We start from the raw sequence: 19,242 nt of genomic DNA, 5'->3' as shown, positions 1-19,242 counted from the left end.
CACAGACATTCCTGAAAGCACGGGATGTGGCAATTGGGACATCATGGCAGCAGAGGGGGAGGTTGATAAAGTGGATTGCTGATTCTGGGCCTGGAAAACAAGCACAGACTGGTGGGACCGCATAGTATTGTAGGTATGGGATGATTCCCGGTGGCTGCGAAACTTTTGCATGTGTGAGGCCAATTTCCTGGAACTCTGAGAGTTGCTTTCTCCCACCCTGAAGCGCAGAAATACCAAGATGAGATGAGAGCTTCCCTGACAGCTGAGAAGCGAGTGGAAGCTTGCAATGCCTGACTGCTACTGGTCAGTCTGGAATCAATTTGCAGTGGGTAAATCTACTGTGGGGACTGCTGTGATTCAAGTAGCTAATGCAATCACTAACCTTCTGCTAGCAAGGATAGTGACTCTGGAAAATGTGCAGGTCACAGTGGATGGCTTTGCTGCAGTGGGGTTCCCTAACTGTGGTGGGGTGATAGACAGCACACATATCCCTATTTTGACACTGAACCACCTTGTCAATCAATGGTGCTGCAAGCACTGGTGGATCACAAGGGACATTTCACTGACATCAGTGTGGGGTGGCCGGGAAAGGTGCATGACGCTCGCATCTTTAGGAACTCCGGGCTGTTTGAACAGCTGCTAGAAGGGACTTACTTCCCAGACCAGAAAATTACTGTGGGGTATGTTGAAATGCCAATAGTTATCCTTGGAAACCCAGCCTACCCCTTGCTTCCATGGCTTATGAAGCCATACACAGGCAGCCAGGACAGTAGTAAGGAGCAGTTCAACTATAGGCTGAATGGTGGTAGAATGTGCCTTTGGATGTTTAAAAACTCACTGGTTCTGCTTGCTGACTAGTGCTCCATAATATCTGTGAGAGTAAGGGGGAAGACGTTTGTGGCCAGGTGGGAGGCTGAGGCAAATTGCCTGGCTGCCAGTTTTGAGCAGCCAGACACTAGGGCAATTAGAAGAGCACAGCTAGGCACATTGCGCATCAGAGAGGCTTTGAAAACCAGTTTCTGACTGGCCAGTGAGGGTTGTGTACCTAGTGAGGGTTGTGTATGTTTCTCCTGGATGCAAACCCACCCCCTTTGTATATTTTTAATTCCCTGTAAGCCAACCCGCTCCCCGCTCACAGCTCGCAAAGGAAATAAAGTCACTATTGTTTTGAAACCATGGATTCTTTCTTTATTCATTTAAAAAAAAAAAGTAGCCTGGGTAGGGTGGGGGAGGAGGGAAGGACAAGGCCACATTGCTTATTGTAGCCACACTACAAATCAAAAAACTGTTTGAATGACAGCCTTCTGTTGCTTGGGCCATCCTCTGGAGTGGAGTGGCTGGGTGCCTGGAGCCTCCCCCCCCCGCATTCTTGGGCATCTGGGTGAGGAGGATATGGAACTTGGGGAAGAGGGGAGGTGATGATACAGTGGATGCAAATATAGTCTGTGCTGTTGTTGGCTTTCCTGCAGCTCCACCTGAGCTTGTCCATTTACTTTCCCATTGGCTCAGCATCGCGTCCAGCCTCTTCTCATCAAGTTCACTTAATGCTTCCCTGGGCTCTGTCACTGTTTGCCTCCATGCATTCAGCTGTGCCCTGTCAGTGCAGGAGGACTGCATGAGCTCAGAAAACACGTCATCGCGAGTGCGGGTTTTTTCGCCTTCTAATCTGCGATAACCTCAGGGACGATTTGATAGGGGGAGCATAGAAACATTTGCACCTGTGGGGAGATAAAAAGGGAGAGTAAAATTTAAGAACAACAAAAGGGAGACTCTTTCAAGTGAATCAAGCAATTCACAGCAGACAGCACATGTGCTTTAGGTACAATGTGCATTTTGCCTTTTATATTGAGCGCCTGCCAGTATGGTGACACATCACACATGGCTGGGCAACAGAATTCAGTTTCCAGGCAACCATGGTAAGCCCAAGGATATGCGGGGTTGGCTTCTAATGACTTTGTAACATGTGGGAATGGTTTCAAACTGCAGCACCCTCCTTTCCCATAGCAAGCAATGTCAGTTAGGTTTGCCATTAAAAGGTGAGGCTGCGGGTTTCACCCCGCCACATGCCTATTATCTGGGATGATCCCTTCTCCCCTCCCCCTGCCACATGGCTATTCTCAGGGATAATCTCTTTTAGCCAAGCGGAAATAGTCCAGCATGACCGGGGTCCTTTTACTGTTCCCTTACAAAAATTCCCCTATTTCAGCCAGGTGACCATGAATGATATCCCTCTCCTGAGGCTAACACAGAAAGATATAGACTGATTGTTGCTTGAATGCGACCAAAATCCAAGACCATTTGGTGCCATGCTTTGTGCTGCAATGATTCCAGACTACTTGCTACTGGCTTGGTGTGGTAAAGTGTCCTACTGTGGAGGATGAAATAAGGCAGCCCTCCACAGAAACCTTCTGCAAAGGCTTTCAGAGTATCTCCAGGAGAGCTTCATGGAGATGTCCCTCCATGCCCAGAAACGTTAACAGACTTTTCCAGTAGCTGTACTGGCTGCAGAAGCATCCTAAGTCTTCAGGGCAAATCAAACATTAAATGTCCACTTACCAGAGGTGCCTTCTCCTCCTTCAGGGTCTGGGAACCGGCCATGGGAGGGTATTGGCTCCAGGGTGATGGAAAGGTCCTGGCTGCCGGGGAGAACAGATTCACCGCTTGCCTGCTATGCATTCTCCATCTCCTCTTTTTCCTCATCCACAAAATCCTCCTCCGTGTTGCGTGAGACTCTCTCCTTGCAGGTGTCCACGGACAGAGGTGGGTTAGTGGTAAGGTCCCCCCACTAGAATGCCATGCAGCTGATCATAGAATTGGCATGTATGGGGCTCTGACCCAGAGCGACTGTTTGCCTCCTTTGTCTTTTGGCAAGCTTGCCTGAGCTTACCTGTCACGCTGCACTGCTATGTGTCCCTGTTATAGTCTCTCTCCACCATGCCCTGTGCGATTTTGGCATATATATTAGCATTTCTTCTTCTTTTTTTTTTTTTTTATCAGAGTTCTACCTGCACAGATTCTTCTCCACATACAGCAGTCAGGTCCAGTGTCTCCCATTCTGTCTATGCTGAAGCTTGTTTGCGATTCTAGGGGGACTGCATGGTCACTTGTGCTGCTGAGCTTGCCACGCTGACCAAGCAGGAGGAGAAATTCAAAATTTCCTGGGGCTTTTCCTGTACCTGGCTAGTGCATCGGAGTTGAAAGTGTTGTCCAGAGCAGTCACATTAGAGTACTCTCAGATAGCTCCCAGAGGTCAATAACTTCGACTTGCATCTGCACTACCCCAAATTCAACCCAGCAAGGTCGATTTTAGCGCTACTCCCCTTGCTGGGGAGGAGTGCAGAAGTCAATTTTAAGAGTCCTTTAGGTCAATGGAACGGGGTTGGTTGTGTAGATGCATTCATTATAAAATTGATCTAACCACCTTGTATAGACCAGGGCCTAGAGAGCTCAGTAGTCCAAATTATATCACACCATCCAAATTAAAAAGAAGTATAAGATGCCATATTTCTCGATTTTTAAACCCCAATGATCTCTTTTGTGTTTTTATGGTGTTCACCAAAGGAGTGGGAAGGGATGGGGGGAATAAAAGTGTTAAAATGGCTTCTCGAGTATATGAGAGGAAGGATTTTAACTGTTTGAGTTACAGGTTTGATAACCTATCATTCATATGGAGAAGACTACACTGCCGTGTTTCTGTTGCAAATTCCGGTTATAAATCGAGAACTTTAGTTCGCAGAGCCGTCAGCCCTGAATATTGGGACAGGCACCTCAATAATATTATTTCAGGACATTCCTTTTGCTTTCCAGTGTAAATGTGCTTTCTAAATTAGAAGAGTAGAAGAGCTTTATATTAATAAAGATAACTGCAAAAAGAAAAATACAGTAAAAGTTGTTATATCCAGCATGTTGAGGGGTGAGGGGGTGCTGGTAAGTGAAAAATGCTGGTTAACTAAGAGGGAGGGAGTTTGGGCGTGGGCAGGGCTGCAGGGCTGGGGCATGAGTTCTGGGAGGGAGTGTGATTTGTGGAAGGGGGGCTTGGGGCAGTGGGTTCTGGTGTGGGAGGAGGTACAGGTGGCGGATCCTGGAGCCACTCACCTCAGGCGGCTCCGTGCTAGCTGCGACCTGTCCTGGGCTCCAGCTACTCCTTGGCGGAGGTGCGGCAGGTGGCTCTGCGTGCTGCCTCTGTCCACAAGTGCCACCCGCAGAGGTCCCATTGGCTGCGGTTCCCAGCTTGAAGAATGTATCTTTAACCAACAAAAGTTGGTTCAATAAAATCTATTCCCTCATCCACCTTGTCTCTCTCAGAGTATGTCTACACTGCAGTTGAAAACATGGGGCTGGCTCAGGCCAGCTGGCTCAGGCCTGCAGGGCCTGGACTAAAGGGCTTTTTAATTGTGGTGTAGGCATTCGGGCTTGGGCTGCAGGCTAAAGGAGTAATGGGGTGTTACCATCTGTAATGGGATATCATGAGGATAAATGTGTGTGTTACTTAGGATCAGATTTCCAAAGGTATTTAGGTACTTATAGATTCAGATGTGTGTCTAGAAGGATTTTCAAAAACTGCAAAGCAGGTTAATTAGAGTTAGGTGTTTAACTGGGTTGCCAGCCCTCCAGGATTGTACTGGAGTCTTCAGGAATTAAAGGTTAATCTTTAATTAAAGATTGTCATGTGATGAAATGTACGGGAATATGTCCAACCCCAATTGCTAACCCTACAGTTTAGACCAGGGATCAGCAACCTTTCAGAAGTAGTGTGCCAAATCTTCATTTATTCACTCTGATTTAAGGTTCTGTGTGCCAGTAATACACTTTAACATTTTTAGAAGGTCTCTTTCTATAAGTCTATAATATATAACTAAACTAGTGTTGTATGTAAAGTAAATAAGGCTTTTAAAATGTTTTAGAAGCTTCATTTAAAATTAAATTAAAAAGCAGAGCCGCCCCGGTCCAGTGGCCAGGACCCAGGCAGTATGAGTGCCACTGAAAATCAGCTTGCGTGCTGCCTTCAGCACCCATGCCATAGGTTGCCTACCCCTGGTTTAGACACATTTCAAAATCCCACCAGGTGCTTGTCTGCATCTTTAGGTGCCTAACTGTCATTGAAAAACAGACCCTCGCTATTCTAGTAACGGGAATCATATATGTACCTAAGATTTTACACACTTAATATTGCTCACTGCTGTCTGTTATGTAAATTAACAATCATTGTTTAGCTTAGAGGTGTGAGCATATGTAGAGATAATGATCAGATGTAATGTAAAATCAATATTTAATCTTAGATAGCTTCTGTATGGAGATCCTGATCTCGCTAAGTCGATTCATAGGACTAATCCTCATTCACATGCATAGTTCTCCAAATGGGACTACTCATATGAGTAAGGAACACACCTTTGAGTAAGGCTTTACAGCATTCAAGTCTGCAGAATTTGGGCATGGTGACAGGAGTTATTGCAGATATTTTGAATATAGAGTGCCCTTTAGTAAGAAAATACTTTACCTTCTCAAAAACAATAAATAATCGAGGGTGCCAGCCATAAACATTCTGGCTAAAAACCTTCACTATTAATTTATCCAAACCACTTTACTAGAAACCTATCTAGTACAAGTAAGAAAAGCCTTTTATTTTGATTCATTAAAAAGTTTACAAACCTTCAGAGAGAGACAAGGTTGGTGAGGTCATATCTTTTTACAAATCTTACGATTATACTTTTGATTTACATCAGCTGAGGCTTTATCTCTATAATATTTGATGCAGAATGGGGGGTGCTACTGAGTTACAATGCCATTAAAAATTGTGTTCTAGACTAAACCTAACTGTGTTTCTATAGCAAGATATTACCCCCAGGCAGGCGAAGGCTTTGGATTGTTTGGAGGGACATGCTTGTAACTAGTTTAGTGGACCATCATGTTTAGATCTTCTGACTGACAGTTGGCATGTAGGCAGGGTCAAAATCTAACTTGTAAGTAATGTTATCTCTGCTCATGTTTTTTGCTTATTACTGTTTGTATTACTTCCACAAATTTAAATAAAGCATGCAAACAAATGCCACATGAAAATAATAATCAAATGTAGTAGAACGCTAACCATGTGCAATAAGAAGATATTTGATATGCTTTTGCTGTAAGGAAATACTAAATTTTAAATGATACGTGTCAAGGCTCTCAGTGTTGGTAGCACAGTGTTGTAGTTTAAAATTTTGTTTTTGGCGCTAGAAGGGAATTTATCATACTTTCTCAGTTTCTATAGCAACATGATAAATGTTGTTAGAACTCTGCTTGGTTGTCTTGATCCGTTTGTGGGTCTGCCTGCAGTGATATGACACCATATCCTAAATGTGCTCATCTTTGACTCTTTCTTGGAAAATTAGGGTTACTATTCAGCCTTTTGAAGTTTTGCTGATTTCAAAGCTACCTTGGCAATTAAAGGAGGCTTTTTCTACAGGCAACATTTATAATGATGTATTTGTATAATAGCTGATAATGTGCAAAAAAGGGAGCCATTATGTTTAGCTGTTGCCTTCCTTGTATAGAAGACATTAAACAAAACAACATCCCCCAGAAATATTCCAAGGGAAATAAATAAATAAAATTACATTAAAGTGATATTGATGTGAAGCAGAACTCACTGATGTCACTTGTATTAATTAAGAGAGTAAATCAGGGTGAGTAAGTGGTAGTCTTTTTTTATATGTATTTTTTTTAAAAATTATATCTAGTTTTAGCTACTTTGGGGACCCTCAGACCTTGGTGAGGTTGGTTTCAAATCATCAGCAGGGGCAGGGCCAACAGCAGCACTAAGGGTATGGCTACACTTGAAATTTCAAAGCGCTGCCATGGCAGCGCTTTGAAGTGTGAGTGTGGTCGGAGCGCCAGCGCTGGGAGAGAGCTCTCCCAGCGCTGCACGTAAACCACATCCTCTACGGGTGTAGCTTGCAGCGCTGGGAGCCGCGCTCCCAGCGCTGCGGCACTGATTACACTGAGGCTTTACAACACTGTATCTTGCAGTGCTCAGGGGGGTGTTTTTTCACACCCCTGAGTGCGAAAGTTGCAGCGCTGTAAAGTGCCAGTGTAGCCAAGGCCTAAGATGCAGCACCAGAAGATGGGGAAGTAGAGAAGGGCTGCAGGAGAGATCAGCTGGCTTGTTCTGTTGAGGCCAGTGCTGAGCTCACCACTGTTGTCTGTTTATATATATATTTTTTTAAACGTATTCCTAAATCTTTCTGAAACCAAGAATTAGAGTGAATAATAGTGGAAGGAAATAATGTTTTATCATTAACAAATAGTTAATTTTTGCACCTTGCTAGTCATCACCAAATCTGACTGCGACTTGCTTTGCACAGAAGTAAGTGATTCCACAAAGTGCAAGGCAGAGAAAAGTCACGTCTTTAGTGTTCCTATTTTACCCTTCCTAATTTAAAGTGCTGTGCTGGCAGCAGAGAAAGTCATAGGGAATAAAAGAGGATTTCTTAATGGGGGAGGTGCAGGCTGAGAGCAGCCTAAGGTATCCAAGGGGTAGACAATTCTTAACTCTGGAAACAACTCCTTGTCCTAGGCAAAGCAATAGAGCATGTACATAGGTTGCAAAGGACTAGTCTTTAGCAGCCCCTAAATTACTCAGGAGAGTACAAGTCTACATGGGGAAAGGCTAGGTTGAGAACACTCAGACATGAACAGCTTCACAGGTTAATTTTAAGACTTTCTGCTTCTTAGGAGCAGTTTCAGAGGCAGGAAACCAGAATGAGTAATGTTTTTGAAATGCACTTGTCTAGTGGTATAGTATACAATTTGCAGTTACTGTGCATTTGTCTGTGCAGCTAAGATTAGAATAAACTCTTGCTTGGTAAGGGCGCTGCCTAGCCCCACTATGATGATTACCTAAGCTGAAAGAGTAAGCAGCCAATTAAATTACAGCTTTCATCCAATCCATTTTTACAGATTATTGCTTAACTTTCAGCATAATAAATTGCCTGCCCCACTCCTTCTGCAATAATTTAGTTCCCTCATTAAGAGTGAACTATCCCACAAATACCCCCTTTCTATTATTCTATAAATACCTTGCATTATTTTGGGGTAGAAATGTAGCTAACTGATACCGGTGAGTGGAGTAGGAGAAGCTGTCCAAAGACCTGCTGAAAGAGTAGTCAGGTAGTAGGAAAACCATGAGAGGACAGTATTATGAAAGCCACAAAAAGACAAGATGAAGGAGAAGGGTAGCTGCAGAAAGGTTGAGGAGAAAGGGTGATGAGATATGGCAAGGAAGGGAATCTGGCAACAGCACTTTCAATAGATTGGAAAGGGAAGAAGCCAGAATGAAGTGGATCTAGGATAAAGTTAGAGGATTTGCAGACTGACTCCCTAAATTGTGCTTGCAAAATTTGCCCATGTACCTATTGCGTGCATATAACAGGTAACTGCAAACATTAATTTCTCTTTTATGGTTGCCACTACATTGCCACTTGAGAAACTTTGGCTCAATATGTGCTCACGAAAGTCTTGATACAGGGACTTAAGTGCATGCTTAAATTAGTCCATAGTCAGGATCAGGGGTGAAAGTAACTTAAAGGACTTACCAGTACGCCGAAGTCCTGAGTGGATGCATGGCCTCAACTGGAAGAGGTGGGGTCTTTCAACATTTAAAGGCCCTGGGGCTGTGGCTGGGAGCCCCAGGTCCTTTAAATTACCCCGGAGCTCCCAGCTGCAGAGGGAGCTGGGAGTCTTGGAGTTCAGGTGCAAATTAAAGGGCCTGGGGCTGTGGCCGCCGTGGAGCTCCAGGCCCTTTAAATCACGGCAGGAGCCCCGCCGCCGCCACCCTGGGGCGGCAAGGCTCTGGTGATGATTTAAAAGGACAGGGGCTCCGCTGCTGAGGGGCACCCCTGACCCTTTAAATCACCACTGGAGCCCTGCCACCACTACCCCAGGGCAGTGGCGGCAGGGCTCCTGCAGTGATTTAAAGGTCTGGGGCTACCTGCAGTGGCGGAGCCCTGGGTCCTGTAAATCACCGCCGGAGAAGCCGGTCCAGTCTGGCACAGCATACTGGCTCTTGCCAGTGGCTTACTTTCACCTCTGGCCAGGATACCAATGAAGCAAAACTTTTTAAGCATGCATTTAAGACCCGGAGACTGATCAGGGATCCTTTCCTGAATTGGGGCCAAGGTTTGCTTTGACTTAAAGAAACCTGTGGGACAAGCTCTTCACATATCTTGTAAAACAAGTTAGTCTATGTCTTATTTGCAGTTACTGTACACTTGTCTCTGTGTCTGAGATTAGAATAGGTCCCTAAATGTTTCTCTGAACTGAACAATAGACTGGGTTGTTATGTGATAAAATGACTTTAATAAATCATGTAGCAGCCTGCCCTTTCATGGTTGAAATGAATTACATTAAATCAATAAGATATTCAAATATGTCTCTCTTTATTACTTTAATCCCTGGACTCTTCTGGTTGTTACAATGTGTAGAAGCAGCATGACTCAAATGTATTTTTGCTGTGATACTAATTAAAAACTAGAATGCAGAAAATTATTTTAATCTGATCTATTGACCAGTGTTCAGGCTCCATGATAAAAAATATGGAAAATTCTCTCCATCTTTCCTTGATAAAACTCCATGAACAATTAATCTCTGGGTGGAGCTGTATATTAGTGAAGATCTCAAATACAGTGGGGCTGGGCCTTTGTGGAGGTCCACTGGGTTTATGCTGGTGTGATTCACTGGAGTTACACTACTATAGAATTGTTGTAAACCTATGGATAATCAAGCTCAGTGTTTTTTGGTTAGTTCAGTCAGAAGTCTGTGATAAAAGTTGGAGAATAGCAATTGCTAAGGGAGTTGGCTCTCTCAATATGTTCTTCTATATCTTCTAGACAGGGAAGGCTGGAGACTGCCTAATGACTAGTAAGATTCTTCATCCTTTTTTTTTTTTTTTTTTTTTTTTTGAAAAGAAAGCAACTGGGAGGCCAGAGCATACTTAATAGTTGCCAGTAGCATATATTCCCTACTACAGGCTTATACGAATCCGAATAAATATATGAGGCATTCTTATTTGGCTTTCATCATACATTAAGGGCAAGGGGTCAATCTCATAGGACCTCTGTATGCATTCAAGCCCTCCGATGATGAAGCTGGATGAAAATCAGGAAAAGTGAGCATTTGCTACCTTTTGCCTTTACAGTGTCCCTGGAACCAGAGAGATTATCACAAATCACCATAATTGTATCTGAGAAGATAAAGACTCCTTGAATCAGGAACCATTTAGATATTGAAGCCTTCATGAGGTAGCCGGTATTATTCCAGAGAAACAACCCAGTCTGTTGTTTGGGACTGTATAGATGGCATTACAGAGGAAAAGAGAGACCCTGTAATCTCTCTGAGCCATTGCATAAGAATAGGAAAAGCTTAATATGATGCCATGTGATAGATATGGCAATTTCCTGTGATATCTTTAGGAGATCTTACTAGTTTATGTATCACTGTGGGCTGAGGAATTGTACATAGTTCCGTGGGGGTAGAGGGACCACAGCCCTTCAGGAACTAAGAACAATGAGAGGTGATTAGGCAGATTCATTCAGGTTATAGCATCTCCCGAGAAGCATCACTGAGAAGCTCACATATTCTGGTTCAGCGTGGATTCACTAGAGACCAGCAGACAAAGAGAGGACTTTTGGATAAGTAGCTGAGTTTAAACTGACTTGGGGCCTTTGTTCTGATCCAGCAAATGGACAGGTCTTTCTGTCCAAGAAGAGAGCCCCAGTCCTTAGGGAAGGATTGGTAGGACTGACATCAACCACAGCCTTTGTTGCGATGGGGTGAGGGTAATCTCTGGTAAAGTTATTAGCATGCATGTAGCTTCTTTTATTGTTTTATTTTATTTTCCTGTAATGCTTTTACCTCAAGTATAAATATACTTGCTTAGAAAGAGGTGGGTGGTAACTTATAACTGTGGGCAATTATGCTGTATATAGCCCTAAAGGAGAAATCAGTGCAAGCCTGCTGAGTCAGACTGAGTTACTGGGGAACTCAATATAGGCTGGGAACTGTGTAGCCTGGAAATGTCCTGGTCAGGAGGGGGAGAGATGTGGCTCTGTACCTGAGAGAGATGATGACTTGGGAGCCTGAGAGTAAGTTCCTTTGCTGGACCAAGGAGAGCAAATACAGTTGCAGTTGCCCTTAACAGTGACATCAGTCTCCTTCTGTCCTGCTGTGCATTGGCACCTGAGCACTTCATTTGGAGTGGGCTGCTCTAAATGAGGAAACCATTTGATTGTGGGGGAGCATCTAGATAGAAAACTATTCATTGGTTAGTCATTTTATATCTTTTTAGTCCTAAAACTATGGCAGATCACGAGTTTAAGAAACCAAACTCGGTGTTCTGTGTACAAAAATAAAATAGTTATGTATGATTTTAACAGGCATTCTAGAAATATGGTGAAATTTAATCAGGAGTTGATTAAAAGTTTTCTTGCTGCTGATTGCATCCGTCCTGTCACTCAAGTAGATGTAATCCTATAGCCACCTATAGCGCATTCCTTTTTTTTTTTTTAATTTATTTTAAGCTAAAGAGAACAGTCTTGAATCAATCTAATTTGACTGGCAGCAGGAATTGCATCTCCTGATACATTAAGATAAGTTATTTGATTTTGTAAGTTCCTGGACTCCTTACAGAAAACGGGACAAATTCTTCTGTTACACATGTGTAACTTCACTGCAGTTAGGAGATCAGAGTCTTTCTCAGTATATTCCCACAGATGAGAAAGCACTGGTTCTTGTGAAAAGTCACTAAAAATCTAGATGCATCTTATACATTATCTATTGTTTATGTATTTTGATGGTCATTAGTTATTGCATTCATTCAGAAGGGCAGAAAGTAAGATCCACGTTTCAGAATAGGTCATTGTTCAAATATATTTTATTTAAAAAAAATCTGTTTCAGCAACAGTGGATTTATCACATTTTCCCCTTTCCTATTCTACTCATTCCAGTTCTTGACAACATTCCTTTATTAAGTGCATAAAGTGAGACCACTGTCTGTGAATGAACATGGCTGTGGGCATGTGAACACCCCCACCACCCCCCACCTCACACCACACACATCTTCTATACCTTCATATCCATTGGTCCAGGCCTAGTGGATTCTACTTTTGAGTCTGGATACACAGCAGCAATAGACTCCCTGAAATTTTTTTTGTCACAATCTGGACCTTCATTCCCTTTTCCCAGACTCTTGTTGATAGTAGTATAAATAACTTTCTCTAATCAGCACAATCAGACTCAGTGTACCTATACAAGCAAGGAATCTGTGGTTTACCAGTTCCCCTCTGGTTATTCTCCCTTTAAAGTGGGGTTGACTTGAGCCTCCCAGGAACTCCAGCTTCACAATCTGCGAAGCTAGTTCACAGTCCAAAAATTATCTGATTTTAGAGAGATGATATTTAGATTTAATATGGCTATATAGTTTTGCAAGGAATAGGATTCAAGTTTGAGTCAGTCAGTGCGAGATTCTGGCAGTCAGTGCTGGCTAAATGTGCAAGATGTGTACCTGCTTCTGGTAAAAGGCTTTTGTATCCCTCACTGTCCCTGTGGTTAGACTAGGAAGGGAAGACCCTTCTATTCTATACATTTACACCTCCCCAGTGAACCACTTCCTTCATGGTGGTTGTGAGTTGTTCTGTTTTTGATAGAATTGATGGCAGCAGAGCCAGTACCATTGAGAAGTGAAGACCTAGTAGAGGTAGATTATAGATTGATCTCTATGTTTTGTTTTTGTTAAACACTACAGCAGCCCGCAGCTCTATCCAGGAAGCCCTGAAAGTGTTTTGCTGGCTAGACCTTCTGGATGACAAAGCCAAGAGTTCTCTGAAATGTAATTGGTCTTTAGTTTTAATTGGGGAAGCAGTTCCAGACAGCCTAGAGCAAAATCTTTCTGTCATCAGACATTATAAGAGAGATCCAGCAGAGCATTCACTCAATTCAGGCTTCTTACCAGCTGCATAAAGCAGAGTTTCTCAAACTTGTTTTTGTTTATGGATCCCTTTTCAAATGCAGTGTTAAGCACAGACCCCCAACCAAGAAACTGATTGACAGGGGTATATGTGTACTTCATATAAACATGAACTGTTAATAATGCTTTAAGAAAAAGAGCATAAGAGTACTTACATATGTCAGTAAGAGGGGTGTGCCTGCTTCTTACTGCAGAATCCATCTATCCTTGGTGTGATGATTGACATTTTGATGACCCCCTGTGCAGTTGTTAATGACCCCCAGAGGTCCCAGGACCCCAATCTGAGAATTGCTGCCATAAGGGAATGGGCAAGAGTTTCCTAATTATTACAAACAGAAATCCATTTTCACGTACTGCGCAGGATTTTCAATAGCGCTTAATGGGTCCTGACTGCTCCCATCAAAGTCCATGGCACTGATGACTTTTGATGCCAATGACATTGATGCTTTCTGAAGTCAGGCCTGTGCCTTTTGAAAATTTCACCCCCCTCCCTCCTCCCCGATCCTTGCATTGGAGACCAAAGAGAGAGAGAGCCCTCTTTTACTTCAACTAGTTTCTAATAAGGATGCAGGACAAAACTTTTGGGGTTCAGAGGCTGGGCATTCTTGGTGGAAGGCCCTTGGCTGTGGAACTCTCTACTACAAACTTTACTACAAAATGCCTTTTTCACAAGCTTGTCTTCAACAATGATAAGCACAGAATGGCCCAGCAAGATTTACTTGGAGTTGGTAACCACAAATGTGAACATGTGGGAGAATGGCATAAAGCTAAAGAATGACCGAATAATATTGTTCTGTTGAAGATGCATGATGTGCCTCTAAAATGTGTTGCGTCTAGATAGGGCTTTTGTTTGGGGGGTTTATTTCATTGAGGGGGCTTATTTTTAGAAATTTGAGTTTTATGTGATGTCAAAAAATCGGGGATGGGGGAGGGATTCCCAGGTTTTCTCTTTGTATATACAGTAATGGGTTGTGTGTGTGTGTGTGTGTGTGTGTGTGTGTGTGTGTGTGTGTGTGTGTGTGTGTGTAATAATATAAAATAAAATAAATAAAATTCATTATATATACTATGTATACTATCTTGTGTGAGTGTATATAATATACTGTAATGAGTCATCTGTAGGTACTGTTCCCTATGTAATATTTCTCAAGCCACCGGGGGCTTTTCTTGTGGCCACAGCCTCCTGGGCTACGATTGCAGGGGGAGGGGGCAAAGCAGCAGCCCTTCTCCGTCGCTCATGCTCCTGGATGTACTGTCTTGGTGTTGATTACTGGGGCTGCCAGCAGGGGTTGGACCCTGCCCCCCTCCGGAGACACCTGGGGCACAATGCTGGAGGAGCAGGCAGATAGTGATTTTCCCCACCTTCCCAGCGGTGGTGGGGCTCACTCAAACTTTAGGCTTCAATCCTGAGGTGATAGGGCAGCAGGCTCAGGCTGTGGGACTTTGAGCTCTAGTCCTGGGCTCCGGATGCGTGGTGGCAGGCCCCAATCTGTGCCACAAGGCTTCGGGCTCTATCCCACCACTGCCTCCCCTGACCCCCACCCCATTCCAGGGTTTAATTTGTCCCCAGGCTTGCCAGGGTTGAGTAAGTCTGCTGTGAATAGTGATACTTGTATGTTTGTTAATATCACTTTTCACAACTGGCTTCCTAGCTAGCAATAAATAAATTACAATGCTTTGGACATATTTATGTGCATATTTATTCATTTTTCCTAAAACAAATTAAGTGTTTTAGGGAAAAGTGAGAGTGGCCACCAGCAAGAGTTGATGGCTGCACTCTGAGGCCATCAAATAATTTGTCCTGAGAACCCCTGCCCTAGTGCACTTTAACTTAGTGCTGTTTGAAACAGTACTATATTAAAGGGCACTAGGGAAACTTTAGCACGCACCAGCAGGATCTACATGGACCAATTAATGCACAAAACATTATGGCACTTTAGAAATCACACCTCAGTAGTTAGCATTACTGCTCTTTGTAGACAAATCCTTAGATACATGTAACTGTTTCCTGCTTTTCCAGTGTTTATTTGAGAGACCTCAATTTCATTTTTTGTATGTGTTGGGATGTTTGAGTTAAAATAAATCAGAAACCCTATAATTTATAATTCCTAAATACTACATTGATTGCATTAGAAATGGAGTGGATTAGTAAATCACACCATACTAGTTTAACTAAACAATACATAGTTGTATTGTTCGTAGCAGTGTTGACTCTCTTCATTGGGTGGAAAAGTATCTCCTAATCCCAAAACACGCTGTCTTCCCCAGAAGAGTAACTGTTTAGCAATTTAGCAGGCAGTTTGTCATCTTTCAACTCTCCCTGAGAATGTGTGCTTAACTCGTTAGACTTTTCATTCACTCAATGTGGTGAGATTTTCCTTAGACTTGTTTTCTTTTAGCATTTTACTGTGTTTTGTAGCAGGGGTTGGGGTGATTTGGGGCAAGAGTGAGTTGGGAAGAGAGAGGGAGAAAAGGGATTGAAGAAGGAAAGAGTGATTTTCACAAATGTCGTCTTCATTTTATGGAAGCAAGGGCTTTCGTATGATTTCTCCTGATCCCTTTGCTCATAGGTAAATTGGGAATTTAAAAAGCATTCATATCCCATGATTTGACTAGCCTCAGACATGATTTGGGAATCTAACTTTGCTCTATATTATCGCTTCTAAAGCAAGCTATCTTCTTCAATATCCAGGGTTTCCTCCTTCTCTCCAAAATGGACACTTTCATTGTAGATTATAGTAGTAATGTAGTGTTAGAATCAGGGCTTTGGAGCTGTGGTCCAGCTCCAGGCAGAAACCCGCAACTCTGCTGCTCCAGGCTCCGCTCCAAAGCCCTGGTTAGAATAGGAAATTGGAAGTCAAGACCTGGGTTCTGCTCCTCACTTTTCCATTGAATGACTCTCTCAATAACCTGAGCAAGTCACAAAACTTTATCTCTGTTACACATTCTCAATTTCCATATCTGTATATCAACCTGTGTGTAGCACTCAGATCCTTGGATGAAAAATATTGTATAAGTGCTAAGTATCACTATCTCCCTATATACTGTAAACCTGTTAAATCCCCAAATTGTGGAAAATGCATCACCAGATTAGCATAATTTATTATGAGATACGTTATCAGAGAGGTTATGCAAGAATATAGTCATACAGTTCCTCATACATGTCTCTTTCATAGTTCGGTTTGTTTTGAATTCTTTTTAAAAGGACTATATGCTTGTTATTTTTTGTTTTGTTTTAATTACAAAAGCCACTTAAAACCTTTTGGAGTCACTTTGATTTTTCCCTAGACCCGCATATGCAATCATTTTATCTACCGCCGTGTTTAAAACTGAGACCATAGATATCAAAAATATAACCAAGATTTCCTTGTTGGCACAAGGACATGTTCCCAGGTGAATACAGTTTGATGCATTAGAAACTGATGACATTTATTTACGTTTTGGGGGGCTTTGTTTTTTCAGTAAAATTTCCTGGTTTACTGTTTCCCTGTAATATTGTTAACAGCAGCTTTCAAGTTTTGTAATATTTTGAATATAAAAACAAAATGAAAGACAAGTCAGTTTCTCAAATATAAAATGTGTTTCTGCACAGGAATGCAGTTTCCATTCTTTTGTCTTAAAATCAAACAGGAAGTAAAATGGTGGATTAGTTTATGTAAGAACAATGTAGTAACACTTGGCTCAGGACTCAGCGATTGAAATACTGTTGTTTGTTGTTTCTTGGCTTCAATAAATACCTTGGCTCCAAATGCTCTTTTGAAAGGCTGTATTCTGTTGTCCTGAAATTAAATGGAATCTGTCTCCTGAGCTAGTTGTATTTGAATACTGCCATTTTTGGAGTCACACCTCATCAGATCACCTTACTTTGAAGACAAATACGTAATTTCAGGCTGGGCAGTTGGAAACTAGTAAATTGAGCACGTTTGATATGAAGTCATTGAGAAACAACAAATATGGGGCCTCAATGTTCTGCCTAGTGTTTATGGAGATATGGGGGGCACTTTCTCCCCCCCAAACCACTTTAAGTGTCCCACATAAAAGCCAGTGAGAATTTTGGTCCCTTACACTCATGGGGGCACAGGATCTGCTCTGTCCCTGTTATGGACTGGGATGTAGGCAATCTGGGCTAATGGTCAGAGCAGGAGTTGGGTGTAGTGGGCTGAGCAGGCATCCAGGTTGGGGAATGAAGCTAAGGGTCAGCACCAGAAGCAACTGCCAATTTCCAGAGTCCAGGGTTGAGCTAGAGCTAGAGTCAGAGGCCTGGGTCAGAGCCAGGGCTGGTAACTGATGATTGGAAGCGAGGCAAGCGGGAAGGCATGAACTGGAGGACAGCCAAGGACCAGGACCAAGAGCTGAGCAGGAATCAGGAACAGGGTTGGGCGTAGGATGCAGGCACGAGCGGTGTCCAAAGCAGCAGCAACAGGAAATAGCTTAGTTGCTTTTAGAGAACTTGCTTAAATAACATGGTTGGACTAATCAGTGGAGCCAGGCTATTCTGGGGTCCCAGGGTGGTGCCATGGCTGAGACTGTAGTCCCACTTAGCTTCTCAGCCCCCCCAGTTTCAGTAGACCTTGGGTGGAGGCCAGGATGTGATAGCTGTCTGGAAACTCACAGGCCCAAGTTTAAGATCTGGGACATCACACACTGCTCCTCTAGGGACACTTGGCATCCCAGAAGAGGCTGAGGAAATGGTGTCTCTATTATCCTCCCAGTCCCCGCCCCCCCAATTCATTGTTCAGCAGAACTGGTCAGCCAGTCAAGGGATGGGAGCCTCTAATGATTAAGAACACTATGTATGTGTAAAAGGATGCCCATTATCTCTTATTCGTTTCATCATTGTTACTGGATAGCCAAGATAATGTCAGATGGCAGTGGGATAGAGCTATTTTATTATGAATTTCTCTAGTCTTATTTTATTTAAAACATTTACTTGTAGTAGCGTTAAAATCGCTGTTTAGATGAAAACAAACAAGCTTGAAACAGATGATCAAACTGCTGTGATTTACCTATCATGTTCCATGTCACCCTTTAGATTCATGAAGATTGTTCTGAAAACAAGATAATTATAGTTCATGGCATAAATGTTTTAGTAGATTTAGATTAGCTGACTTCATTTTTCTACAGTATGTTTTTTTGAAAAAACTGCTTTTATCAAGTGTTGACTAAGCATTTAAAACTGCGTTTTCTTTCCCTCCAACCCCTTCTAGTTTTCAGTTCTAAGTATTTTTGCTGCCTTGCAATGCTTTCAGTCACCTTAAGGGCATTAGCTGGGTTGTGAACTGTGTTATTATTTTTTTTTTAAATCATAATCTTTGTGGGAAAATATTCAAGGTTTGTTTTAATACAACAGATAGGAAAATGTTTTAAAGACCCTATTGTCACAGTTTGAAGTGTAGGGAGTAAATATGCTGATTCTATTGCCATAATAAACAACGATTTGGAAAACATTCAGGTTTGATAAGTATTGTCATTTTTTTTGTAATTGAGCTCCCTAATTTTTCATTGCCTTTATCTTGTCAACAAAATTGACATTTATGCTGATGGTAGATTAATACAAGGCTGACGACTTTTCTGGCAAAGAAAGAACATACTTTTTAGTGGAGGCTGTTGTTCCTTGGAATGTGGGGACCTGATTTTGGTCTTAACTGGCGTTGCGGTGCAGGGCCACCCAGAAGATTCAGGGAGCCTGGGGCAAAGCAATTTTGGGGGCCCCTTCCATTTAAAAAAAAAAGGTTGCAATATTATAGAATACTATATTCTCGTGAGCCCCCCTGCGGGGCCTGGGGCAAATTGCCCCACTTCCCTCCCCCCCCCCCGGGCAACCCTGTTGCATTGTGCCAGTCCACTGGTATAAAGCAGTTCCAGTTGCATGAAGACTCCATTGGCAATCAGGAAATTCTCTGGTGTTGTAGGCTCACATTGTGGTTCTTCTGCCATCCTCCTCCTGATCCCTGGTGTAAGGGACATGGTGGAGAGAAAGGGGGGTGGTCAAGGAGCTGTTGCACTCAGTTGGTCTCTGGCTACTGAACTGGATCTAACCAGTAATGAGTAGATGGTATAAGAGGGTGGAGTGGAGCCCTGAGTCTGTGCTATCTTGTTCCAGAGACTGGCAAAGGTGTGCACCCACCTCAGAATTGGGGAACTGTAAAGATAGTGAAAAGCAACCTTGGACCACTTGCCCTCCACATTGTCTGACCAACGAATTGAGACTAGCGTGGCTCAGCAGCTGCACACAGTGCAAATAT

At 42.9% G+C, this 19,242-nt stretch overlaps 1 protein-coding gene across 4 annotated transcripts in view; it reads left to right on the top strand.

The window, feature by feature from the left end:
* MYRIP (myosin VIIA and Rab interacting protein) overlaps window positions 1-19,242 on the top strand; it is a 400,451-nt gene that overhangs the window by 52,801 nt on the left and 328,408 nt on the right. The window lies entirely within an intron of this gene.

This window comes from Gopherus evgoodei, chromosome 2, assembly GCF_007399415.2.
Source record: "Gopherus evgoodei ecotype Sinaloan lineage chromosome 2, rGopEvg1_v1.p, whole genome shotgun sequence".
Lineage (NCBI taxonomy): Eukaryota > Metazoa > Chordata > Testudines > Testudinidae > Gopherus > Gopherus evgoodei.
The sequence above is the reverse complement of the archived record's forward strand: the minus strand, read 5'-3'. Positions and strand labels throughout refer to the sequence as shown.